The sequence below is a fragment of the Schistocerca piceifrons genome, chromosome 8 (assembly GCF_021461385.2).
Source record: "Schistocerca piceifrons isolate TAMUIC-IGC-003096 chromosome 8, iqSchPice1.1, whole genome shotgun sequence".
Taxonomy (NCBI): Eukaryota; Metazoa; Arthropoda; class Insecta; order Orthoptera; family Acrididae; genus Schistocerca; species Schistocerca piceifrons.
In genome coordinates this window covers 103,526,845-103,538,838 of record NC_060145.1, presented here as the reverse complement: position 1 = coordinate 103,538,838, position 11,994 = coordinate 103,526,845, and the positions used below count along the sequence as shown (strand labels likewise).

The 11,994-nt window shown below is 44.7% G+C and overlaps 1 non-coding gene across 1 annotated transcript; it reads left to right on the top strand.

The window, feature by feature from the left end:
- The first annotated feature begins 2,635 nt into the window (after window positions 1-2,635).
- On the top strand, window positions 2,636-2,738 carry LOC124712809. Its single transcript, XR_007005625.1, has one exon. It is a non-coding gene; the product is annotated as a U6 spliceosomal RNA (small nuclear RNA).
- Window positions 2,739-11,994: the final 9,256 nt, after the last annotated feature.

Sequence of the window (11,994 nt, the reverse complement as noted above, 5' to 3'; positions counted from 1 at the left end):
GAACCTGCGACCGTAGCGGTCGCGCGGTTCCGGACTGAGCGCCTAGAACCGCTAGACCACCGCGGCCGGCTATAATCATACATTAAAGGATCCTTCTTTCTACGTATTCGCAATACATTACATTTGTCTATGTTAAGGGTCAGTTGATGATGAGGTCCCATTCTCTGAGGAGCGTAGGGGACGATGCGGGACACCCGCACCACCGTAGGAAATGTCCTAGTGGAGATGGTTTGCCATTTCCTTCCTCCGACCACAATGGGGATGAATCATAACGATGAAGACGACACAACAACACCCAGTCATCTTGAGGCAGCGAAAAATCCTTGACCCCATCGGGAATCGAACCCGGGAACCCGGGCGTGGGAAGCGAGAACGCTAGCGCAAGACCACGAGCTGCGGACGAGTCCAGATATATTGACATCTAAATAAACAGCTGCTCTAAACATGCGCTATGCCACGGCACGGATACCAGTTAGTGTGATCGATATTACCCTGTGGAGAGCATTTCACTTGGGGCTTCCATTGGACCTGCGGTGACAATCGAATGCACGATGAGAGCTGCAGGGTACATCAACACTATAGCGGGTGACCTACATCCCTTCGTGCTTGATGTCTTCCCTGACGGTGCTGGTATCTTCAAGCAGCGTAACGTCTGTGGCACAATGAGAGAAACGCCCTACAGCGGTTTGAGGAGCGTGATAGTGAACCCACTGTTTTGGCCACCAAATTCGCTTGATCTTAACCTGGTCACATCTGGAACTCTGAACAGGTGCCTGCTGTGCACCCAAACTCCAAGAGCCCCTAATTTACAGGAACTGCGTTACCTGTGAGTTGACATCTGGGACCACATACCACCGGAGACCTACCGAGGACTTGTAGAATTCATACCACTAGAATCATTGCTTTATCACTTTCCAAAGGCAGACCAACACACCGTTAACTAAATGATCATAACGTTTTAGAGCATTAACCAGTGCCAGCCAGTTGTCATGTGCTGAAGTGCTACAGCACTCTGTAAATATTTCACTAAAATTATGTCATTTTGCATTGAATATGAGCCGGAAATCGCAGTAAAACATCGTTATTTCTTTACGAATGAGAGCCGGAAACTGCACTAAAATGACGTTTCTCTTCGAATGTGTGTTGTGTGCAAATAAAACGAATGAAAACATGTTTTTTAGCACTCTCTGTATGATAAATACAAATCAGTATCGAGTTCCGAAATGATAGTCAGCCGTGTCCCCACCAACTCAGAGAAGCGACGCAGCAGCCTGTCTTGTGCTGCGCGTGCCCTGTTCAGACGTCGTCCCTTCTGGCACGTGAAGTGCTATGTTGCTCATAGCACCTTGGAAGCATTTTTCTTTGAAACTGTGTGTAATGTACTGCGCAAGTGTAGAGTACAACTGACCATTATCGTGACAGCACTGTGAATGAGTGGCATAAAGCACAGACTGGTAATTTGCATACCTGTTTCGATTTCCGCTACAAACATATATTTTTTTCATTTTATAATGTTAAACTATTAGTTATAAAATTTAAAAACCAGAGCACAGTTTATATGCGAAAAATTAATACATTCTATTTGGTTACGATTCCTACCCTTGTAAGTCGAAAGGCCATAGGTTAAACGGTGGTAAACAATGCAATATACAATGAAATTCAGTATGGAAGTGTGTAGATGATCTATAGATCATATGCTAAAAAGGCCCTTTTCCAGTTGACCTTTAGAAGAGAAAGTTAGATTTAATGGGTTATGTAGATGTAAGCGGACGTTTCCGCAGTCGTAGTGGCGTCAGAAAAATTCTTCTGTCAGCTCAGCGCAAAACCCTGAGGAAGGCCTCTTGCAACAGTGGCCGAAACATCGGACAATTTTATATATTGACAATGCGGCCAACAGCCCAGAAGTATTTTATTGACAGTTATGTGGATGTACTTCAAATGTAAATCTAACAACAGAGGCATGTGGGATGAAGCTCGTCAATTGAGCTGACTTAACATTGAAAATTTCTAAATTCTTGGAAAATATTTTGATCAGATCCTTAATTGTCCAGAAAGAACCCAGAAGATGAAATCCTGAAAGACTTACGAAGATCTAGAAGAAGATTTAGCTCCAAGTTTCAAAGAAATTGAAGAAGTTTTTAAGACCTTATAAAGTTAGTAGGGAAGACTCTATCACAGCAGAAATTTTGAAGGGGGGCCCTACCAAAAACAGGAAAAATAAAAAAATTGGCTGAAATTAATCACTGACAAAACTTGAGAAGCAGATAAACTTCCAGGAGAGTGGAAGGTGGCCTCGGTACATCAACTACATAAGAATGGCAATAAACTGGAAGTTGTTGTACACAGCGTATTTTTCCAAGATTGTACTATGCAGAGAAGAAACAACTCTGGAGAGTAATGTAAGTGAATATCAGTGTGGTTTTAGGAAGGGCAGACCATGTTCTGAACAAATGTTTAATCTGATGTCAGTCATTTGCCACAGATTTATGACTTCGAGAGGTCGGTATTTTCCATTGAAACTGTGTGCAGTATATTGTGCAAGTATAGTCTATGATGGATTTTTAGAGCGCTTTTGTCAGGACTCCGCCGTGGGCGAGTAGTTGAAAGCTATTCAAGTAACATGAACTTTGTATACTTGCTTTGGCGGCACATCTACTAAACTTGGAACGATACAGAAAATATCACTGTGACCTCTGCGCAAGGATGACACGCAAAAAAAAGAAAAATAAAGGATAGACTGGTACCTGGTGGACACAGGTTCATTTGGAGCACATACCAATCTTCTTTTCATCTTCATTATTTCTTGTATTGTGAAAGAATTAATAATAAAATTTAAATATATTTAAACAGCTCAATTTATGTATGTAAAATTAATATATTCAATTTAGTTACGATTACTACCATTGTAATAAAAAGGGCTATGGCCTACAACATTGTAGCACAGTAGTATAATTTTGCACGAGCCGCGCTAAATGAACTATCTAGAGTAATTTATTTCGCACTCTAGTAAAAGGAGATGAATTGTGGATGAGGAGAAAATCATACATAAACTCGATGGAAGTCAGAATTAACAGATCACACAATTCGCTGAATAAATTCAAGCCAGTGGCATTAAAAGTGACGAGCTCTGCATCGTAGAAGGTACTGAGGATGAAGTCTGGACTGTTAAAAGGGATCACTCACGCAAGAAGTGAGGGAACTCGTACGATCACTCTGCTGACGCCAGTTGCTGATCTGATGATTGTATCGTTCACCAGCTGACTCACTGCAATCACAGGCCTGCATGCAACGCATCAAGATGCCAGATGGCGAGGATACATAGTGAAACGAATTTATGTCGTTTATGATGAACCTGTCAGGGCAGTGAACGATGGAGTTTACCTGCGGGCCGGGAGCATGAGGGCAGAACTACCGTTTTTTCGATGGTACGTCATCTCACTCAGCTGCCTGACGAAACTTGTAACGTGTCACAACACCGCTTTAAGACGCGCACAGAGTAATTAACGTACAGTTTATCTTCCACTCAGGTCAATATATTCTGAGATATTCTAGGTAAATGTATAACATATTCTTTGTGATACTGCCACAACACTTGATAAAATTTTTCATGTTGAATAAGTACCTCACGGTAAGCTACACAGCTTCACTGAAGATACAAGATCACCTAAAATCGCCCAAGGAGGTTTGCCAACCGCTGAAAAAAGCTAGAATTTATAGGATTCCGTGTAGTTGTGGAGAGGTACGTAGGTACAACAAAATGAACGTTCAAAAAACGAGCCGAAGAGCACAATGACAACTGTAGAAGAGGGGAGATTGACAGATCAGCTGTTGTGGAAAATGCTTCACAGCCAGGAGGCCACTACATTCATTTTGATATGACTCAAGTACTGGCAACCACAAACGGATGCCACGAAAGGCTATACAGAGACGCCTTGGAGATTGTGAAACACCCCAGGAATTTCAGTAGGAAGGAGGAGGGCGTGAAATTGAATGACATCTCGATTCTGGTGCTGAAGAAGTGATTGGATGATAGAAACAGCGGACGACGGCAGTCGACAACGGCCAATAGTGCTCGCGTATTCAAAACATGTGACGTCACGCCACTTCGTGGAAGCTCGCGGAAGCGGAGTTTTACTATAGTCATTAGCTAGCCAGGATGTGAACCGGATATTCAACGAAGCTACGATCCCCCTTAAAAATGTCCTTCGCAGATGGGGAACGAAACGTCGGGTTTTAAAGTGAAATTCATTCGACCACGGCGTAATAGCCCCGAACATTTTATTAACTGTGAATAAACAAGCTCCAGTTGTACTTGGCAAATCCTTTATTTGGACGAAACCGTACATACGATCAAGGAGCCGGCCGAAGTGGCCGAGCGGTTAAAGGCGCTACAGTCTCGAACCGCACGACCGCTACGTCGCAGGTTCGAATCCTGCCTCGGGCATGGATATGTGTAATGTCCTTAGGTTAGTTAGGTTTAAGTAGTTCTTAGCTCTAGGGGACTTATGACCACAGCAGTTTAGTCCCATAGTGCTCAGAGCCCTTTGAACCATACGATCAAGGTTTGAGGATGTAAATACCATTTTCAGACGGTACAAAAAAAAAAAAGCAAAACTAAGAGGGATTCTTCATAAAATTAATTAACATTTAAAAAAGTCCGCCGGCCGGAGTGGCCGAGCGGTTCTAGGCGCTACAGTCTGAAACCGCGCGACCGCTACGGTCGCAGGTGCGAATCCCGTCTCGGGCATGGATGTGTGTGATGTCCGTAGGTTAGTTAGGTTTAAGTAGTTCTAACTTCTAGGGGACTGATGACCTCAGAAGTTAAGTCCAATAGTGCTCAGAGCCATTTGAATCATTTTTTTAAAGGTCCATACAAATGTAAACATCACGTCATACCTTGACTGCGTACGAGAAAATCGTACCAGTCACGTAAAAATTCTGCAAATTGATCAAGCAGCGTGCGAGATCCCGTGCGAGTGAGTCATGGAAGAGTTCTCTGAGTCAACCAGTATCGCACCGGGTAAATGGGGCCTAGCCGAAAAAACATGAATGAACAAATAACAAGCACAGATTGACATCTTAATGTAACCTGTGAAACAAATCCAAGAACTAGACACCTGGCATCGGCTAAAGAAATTAAAATGAAAGCATAAAAGACCGATGTGTGCCCACGTGAATGTATCCCATAGCGTAATGCAGCCGCCGCCAGCTTGTCTACACGCAGTACAGGTGTCAAGGAGCTGTTCCCCTGGTAGACGGCGTTCGCCCTCCCCTCCCCATCGGCATGATGATGACGGCATTGGGATTCATCAGACCATTCAACGCTCTGTCACTGGGTCAACATCTAGCGCCGATGGTCTCATGCCCATATCAGTCGTAATTGCCGATGTCGTGGTGTTGACCGTGGCACAGGCGTGGGGTGTTGGTAGCGGAGGCCCATCGTTGGGAATGGTCGGCGCACTTTGTGCTCAGACACACTTGTATTCAGCCCAGCATTAAAGTGTGGTGGTAGTTTCGCCCAAGTTCGCCACCTGTCCTGTTTTACCAGTCTACGGCCGGCCGAGGTGGGCGAGCGGTTCTAGGCGCTACAGTTTGGTACCGCACGACCGCTACAGTCGCAGGTACAAATTCTGCCTCGGGCATGCATATGTGTGATGTCCCTAGGTTAGTTAGGTTTAAGTAGTTGTAAGTTCTAGGGGACTGATGATCTTAGAAGTTAAGTCCCATAGTCGTCGGAGCCATTCGAACCATTTTACCAGTCTACCCAGTCTACGACGTCCAACATCCGTAATGAGCGATGGCCGCCCAACCCCACGACGTCAGGACGTGGTTTCACCTTGGTTTCACCAAGTGTTGAAGACAGTTGGACAGTCCCCACAGCACTCTTAGAAACTCTCGTGCCAAGATTCTGGGCCATCACTATCTGTCTCGGTCAAACTCAGACAGATCGCGTGCTTTCCCCATTCTACACTGGACAGCAATCTCACTGATACTGCATGCACCATGCGTGTGTCTGAGGAGCAGATATTCCTCGCCAGATGATGCTACTCTCGCCTTGACGGGTTTATATCAATAGTAGGTTGGTGGTCACAATGTCCTGGTCGGTCTGTCTACAGAATACGCAAAATATTATGAATGGAAGTCTGTGGATGCAGAGTGTTGAAAACAAAGTATATTGTACCTACATAATCTCCATACAGGGTCCCGAATATACCTGATAAATTTCCTGGATTTCTTACATGAATGGTACGACTTTCTCGTACGCAGTCAAGGTTTGAACTGATGTTCACATTTTAATGGGGCCTTTTAATGTTAATTAACTTTATGAAGAATGGCTCTTAGTTTTCCTCGGTTTTTTTAGTGCTTGAAGCAGGGATTTACGTCCTGAAACCCGTTCCGTGTGTCAGATTTTATCTTAATGAAGGGCTTATGAAATTCAATTACAGAGGATTTATTCATCATGAAAAATAGTGTAACTAGCGTCTCTTATGAAAGATAGAAATTAATAGTGTTTTTCTTTCTTTTAATCTACGTGATTTCCTGTTAACCGCTTTTAGTTCATATAATCCATAGCCAGCTTTATAAGTCTGATCATTGATGGTTTACCTTCAGCAGTCTAGCGCACGACAATAATCAAAATACCTGATACCTCAGGTGGCTCACTATATACGTATTTTCCATCTTTGGGCACTCTAAAGTAACCACAACGACGTGTTGTGTGTGTGTGTGTGTGTGTGTGTGTGTGTGTGTGTGTGTGTGTAGCGGTGCATGTTTGAATGCGTAAAATACTGTTATGTCAACAGTGGGCTGTTTAATTTATTGGGACAAGTAAAACTTTTACTTGAACGTCAGTTCGGCGTTATTAATCATTGCGGCCGTGGATCTTATTCAAATTCATTTGTACATGGATAACGTTTGTGTCATATTTATAACCGAGAGTAATTGCTTGGAAACAGGATGCTGCACTTTTAGCCTCTTTTCCCTTCGCCAGCAGAACTCGAAACAGATGAGAAGAGAGCCGTAATTTCCTCCCACCTTTCAGTGAGTGCGATTTCAGAGAGACATGACTGACGTGGGTGTAGCAACGGCCTTTAACCATCTTTGGTGGGTCGCTTTAGGTGTGCAACGTGCAAAGGACTGCAGAAAACACCAGGGATTTGGTTTCATTCGGTGTTGGGTGCATTCGTATTAGTTTACGGTTGGTCAGGATTCGGAGCAGCGATGTCTTACACTGTGGATACTGTGGAATCTGGTGTGATGATCTTTCATCAACCAATTCCAGCAGTTCTCTTCCTGCGGAACAATTCCCGTCCGGTGACGCTAAATTAAGTACGAGAGACTCAATTTGTTGTTGATCTGCCTATTTACGTCGCCTCTCTCATTTAAATTTTTTGGTTAACTAGACTCTTTCGTTCTACAAGTAGTCGGTAAAGTTGTTCTTCGCAGTTCGGTAGGTGGTGTGTAGACCATCGTTAATCAGCAACGAGGACTCATATCATAATCGTAGGAACTTATAACGCCTACGAATTTTTTATATCCAAACAATTAAGGCATATTAAATAAAACAAACTCTATTAGCATTCTACATCTTCATCACTAATGTCTCCATACTTCTCTCTCAGCATAGTCACCCTGGTGACTTACACATTTCTCCAAACGAGAGAGCAGTTTTTTGTGCTGTCACAGTTTGACTGTGTTGGCAAAGCTCCGACCTCATCTCTGCTTCCACCGCTTCGTCACTTTCAAAGTGAAGTCGTCGAAGGGGTTTCTTTAAGATTTGGAAGCAGATGAAAATAGGGCACGTTCAAATCGGGACCGTATGGAGGATGATCGATTGATAGTTAACCACTGGTGTCGGCTCGTACCTTACGAACCGTCGTGTTACGCGCTACAATTCGGAGTCCTCTATCAGCATAGTCTTGCAACTTGTGTCACCGAAGCACGTAATTCGTCCGAGTAATATGCATGACAATTAATACCTCAACTGATACTGATAACAAGATAAAGCGTTCGGAAGCTTTACTTTTAAGTCCCCCCTCGTAGATTACCGGCAGATCTAATGACTCAGTTTTTGGCGACAGTATTTCGTCAGCTGGTCTAGAGTGAGGTGACAGAAGCATGGGATTGCGATATGCACATACACAGTGGTGATAGTACCGCGACACAAAGTGTAAAAGGTCAGTGCATTGCCGGGGCTGTCATTCTTACTGATGTGTTTAATTTGAAAAGGTTTTCTAGAATTCTAGAAACATCCCCCAGGCTGTGGCTAAGCCATGTCCCCGCAATATCCTTTCTTTCAGGAGTGCTAGTTCTGCATAGTTCGCAGGAGAGCTTCTGTAAAGTTTGTAAGGTAGGAGACGAGGTACTGGCAGAAATAAAGCTGTGAGGTCGAGGCGTGAGTCGTGCTTGGGTAGCTCAGTTGGTAGAGCACTTGCCCGAGAAATGCAAATGTCCCGGGTTCGAGCCTCGGTCCGGCACACAGTTTTAATCTGCCAGGAAGTTTCAACTTAGTGGCCGTCGGCCTTCACATAACAACCAAGAGAAGCGGTGGTTGCGCAGAGTTGTCAGTGCGGAGATGTTTAGCAAACTCAAGTGGCACACTCTGCAAGAGAGGCGCTGCGCACCGCGGTGTAGCTTGCTGTCCAGGTTTCGAGAGGGTGCGTTTCTGGATTAGGTATCGAATATATTGCTTCCCCCTACTTATACCTCCCGAGGAGGTCACGAATGTAAAATTAGAGAGATTCGAGCGCGCACGGAGACTTTCCGGCAGTCGCTCTTCCCATGAACCATACGCTAGTGGAACAGAAAAGGGAGGTAATGACAGTGGCACGTAAAGTTCCCTCCGCCACACACCGTTGGGTGGCTTGCGGAGTATAAATGTAGATGTAGATGTAGAAGAACAGGTTCCAGTCGTATTAGAGTGAATAAACAAGCCTGTAGGTCCTGTACGGTTTTCAAGGATTTCTTATATGGCTCTTCCTGTAAGGTAGTAACAAGTTCAGGTAACAAGGATGGAGGTGGATAGCGTTCACGCAGCTTTCTCTCCAAAGTGAACCACGAAGGCTCAAAGGTATGGAGATCTGGTGACTGCAGTGGACAGGGGAGACGCGACTAGTCGTTCTCGTGCTCACAAAGCCAGTCCTGGACCATTCGATCCGTATGAACAGGGACCCTGCTGTCTTGAAACACAGCATTACCATAGCCGAGCAAACAATGTAGCATGGCAGGGACCTAAACAGGCAAAATAGTCACATAATCCTTGACAGTAATGTGATCTTTCAGAGTAGCAATGGAACCTATGATCTACCATGATACGGCTGCCGAAATTATCACCACACGTTGCGACGTAAATTCCTCCAGAAGTAGGAAACAGTGTGAAACAAGATTCATCCGACGAAGTGACATTCTTCCCTTGCTCCATAGACCAAGTCATATAGCTTCGGCATCACGCTTTCCTGTGACAGGTGTTTGCATCACTGACGAGAGACGTTCTGGATTCCAGTTCGTCCTGGGATGCCGCGCTTCCGGAGCCACATTCGTGTTGCTCTGGTGCCGAGAAGGTTCGCGAGTGCGACATTCATTTCTGTAGTGGCTTTTGCAGCTGTCGTCCCATCGTTTTTCGTCATAACCCTCTTCAGTGACAGTTCGTCACGATCACCCCTTCACCCATTATTGTCCGCGTTGTGACATATCGGATGGCGTTCTTCCTCTTTCACTGTAAGCGATATAGATCGTAGACACGGTGTCTGCTGCAACAATGAACCCTTCGTCTAGCTTGGTTAAGGAGGCACCCACCATACGGGCACCAACAATTTTTACCACATTCGAATTCACTTACCTCCTACATAATGCAGTCACAATTACCCAGAGCGCTGTTTTGACCATGTCTGACGTATGCGACGTATTGAGGACACTGCAAAGGTGCCGTTCGTGGTCAACAACGCAATTTTCAATATATTTTGTTCAACCTCTGTATTATTGCCGTGGCACCTGAACCCTCAAACTCACCGCCTAGCGGTGCAAGGTTCGTTTTCGGGCATTGTTTGTCCGGCTGGTTGAAAATTTTGCCCGCATTCGACGGCTGGATTGGTTACATATAACTCTTCCGCTTGTCACTTTGTGTTGCATGGGTAATACACCACAGCCAAACCAAGATCAGACAGATCTCATGTCTGGAGAGCAGGGACCGTCATGCAATGCGGAGGTTGGTTCTAAGAGATCGCACAGAATCAGAGGAAGTAAGCGGTCTTAAGTTTCGAATTGCTGCCAGTAGGCCATATAGGACAATGACTGTGCATAGGAAGCTAAAAAGAATAGGGTACAGTGGTCGAGCCACACAGTCCTGTGGACGTTGTTAAGCGACGTTTGAGGTTTTGTAAAGAGCAATGCCACAAGACAATGGATGACTGGGAATGAGAACATACGGAGTGATAAAATCACGCTATACCCTGCAGAAATCCGGTAAAAGCGTTTGGATTTGGTGAGTTCCTGGAGAACGTCACCAGTCGTCATTTGTAGAACGAACACCAAAATACTGAGGAGGTGGTGTTACGGTATGGGGATGTTTTTCTATGGTTACTGTGTGGATCCTTATCGAGCTTAACAAAACGTTAAATGCGGATGGATATGAACACTTCTTAACAGCATTGTGCATTCTAAATATACGTCTACGTCAGTACTCCACAAGTTACCTGGCGGTGTGTGGCGGAAGGTACTTCTGGTACCATTAACTGATCCCCCTTACCCTGTTCCACTCGCGAATGACTCATGGGAAGAATGACTGTCGTTAAGCTTCTACATTAACTTTTATTTTTCAAATTTTCCGTCGTAGTAATGTCGCAAGATGTCTGTGAGAGGAAGTAATACGTTGTCCAACTCTTCCCGGAAAGTACTCTCTAAAAATTTCAATAACAAACTTGTTCGTAATTCACACCGCCTCTCTTGATAGGGTCTGCCATTGGATCATCTCTGTAACGCTCTCGCACCTACCAAACGATGCCGCGACAAAAGGTGCCGCACTTCTTTGCATCTCCTCTAACTCTTCTCTCGGTCTTACTTGGTAAGTACCCGATATTTATGACCAGTAGTTAAGAATCGCTCGAACAAACGTCTTGCAAGGCACATTTTTCGTGGAAGAATTGCGTTTGCCTGTGATTCTTCCTGTGAATCTCGGTCTGCCACCTGCTTTCCCACTGTGTGTGCAATGTGATTATTTCACCTAAGATCGCTCTGCATAGTTACTCCTAGATATTTTACTGTAGACACTGTTCCCAGCTTTTATTGTCAACAGTGTCAATGTACAGGAGTGAATATCTTCTCCGTTGTATGAGCAATGTGTTACCTTTAGTTACGTACAGAGTCAACTGCCAGAGCGTACACCATTCGTAAGTCCTCTGCAAATCATTCTGCAAATCGACAGTGTCTTCTGGCGCTGCTGCATTCGTATAGACAACAGAATCATCTGCGAACAGTCTTAAAGAGTTAGCGAAGTTTCCTGCTATATCATTTATGTAGATTGTAAATACACTACTGGCCATTAAAATTGCTTCACTGCGAAGATGTCGTGCTACAGAAGCGAAATTTAACCGACAGGAAGAAGATGCTGTGATGTGCAAATGAATAGCTTTTCAGAGCATTCACATAAGGTTGGCGCCGGTGGCGACACCTACAACGTGCTGACGTGAGGAAAGTTTCCAACCGATTTCTCATACACAAACAGCAGTTGACCGGCGTTGCCTGGTGAAACGTTGTTGTGATGCCTCCTGTAAGGAGGAGAAATGCGTACCATCACGTTTCCGACTTTGATGATGGTCGAATTGTAGCCTATCACGATTTCGGTTTATCGTATCGCAACATTGTTGCCCGCGTTGGTCGAGATCAAATGACTGTTTGCAGGATATGGAATCGATGGGTTCAGGAGGATAATACGGAACGCCGTGCTGGATCCCAACGGCCTCGTATCACTAGCAGTCGAGAGGACAGGCATCTTATCCG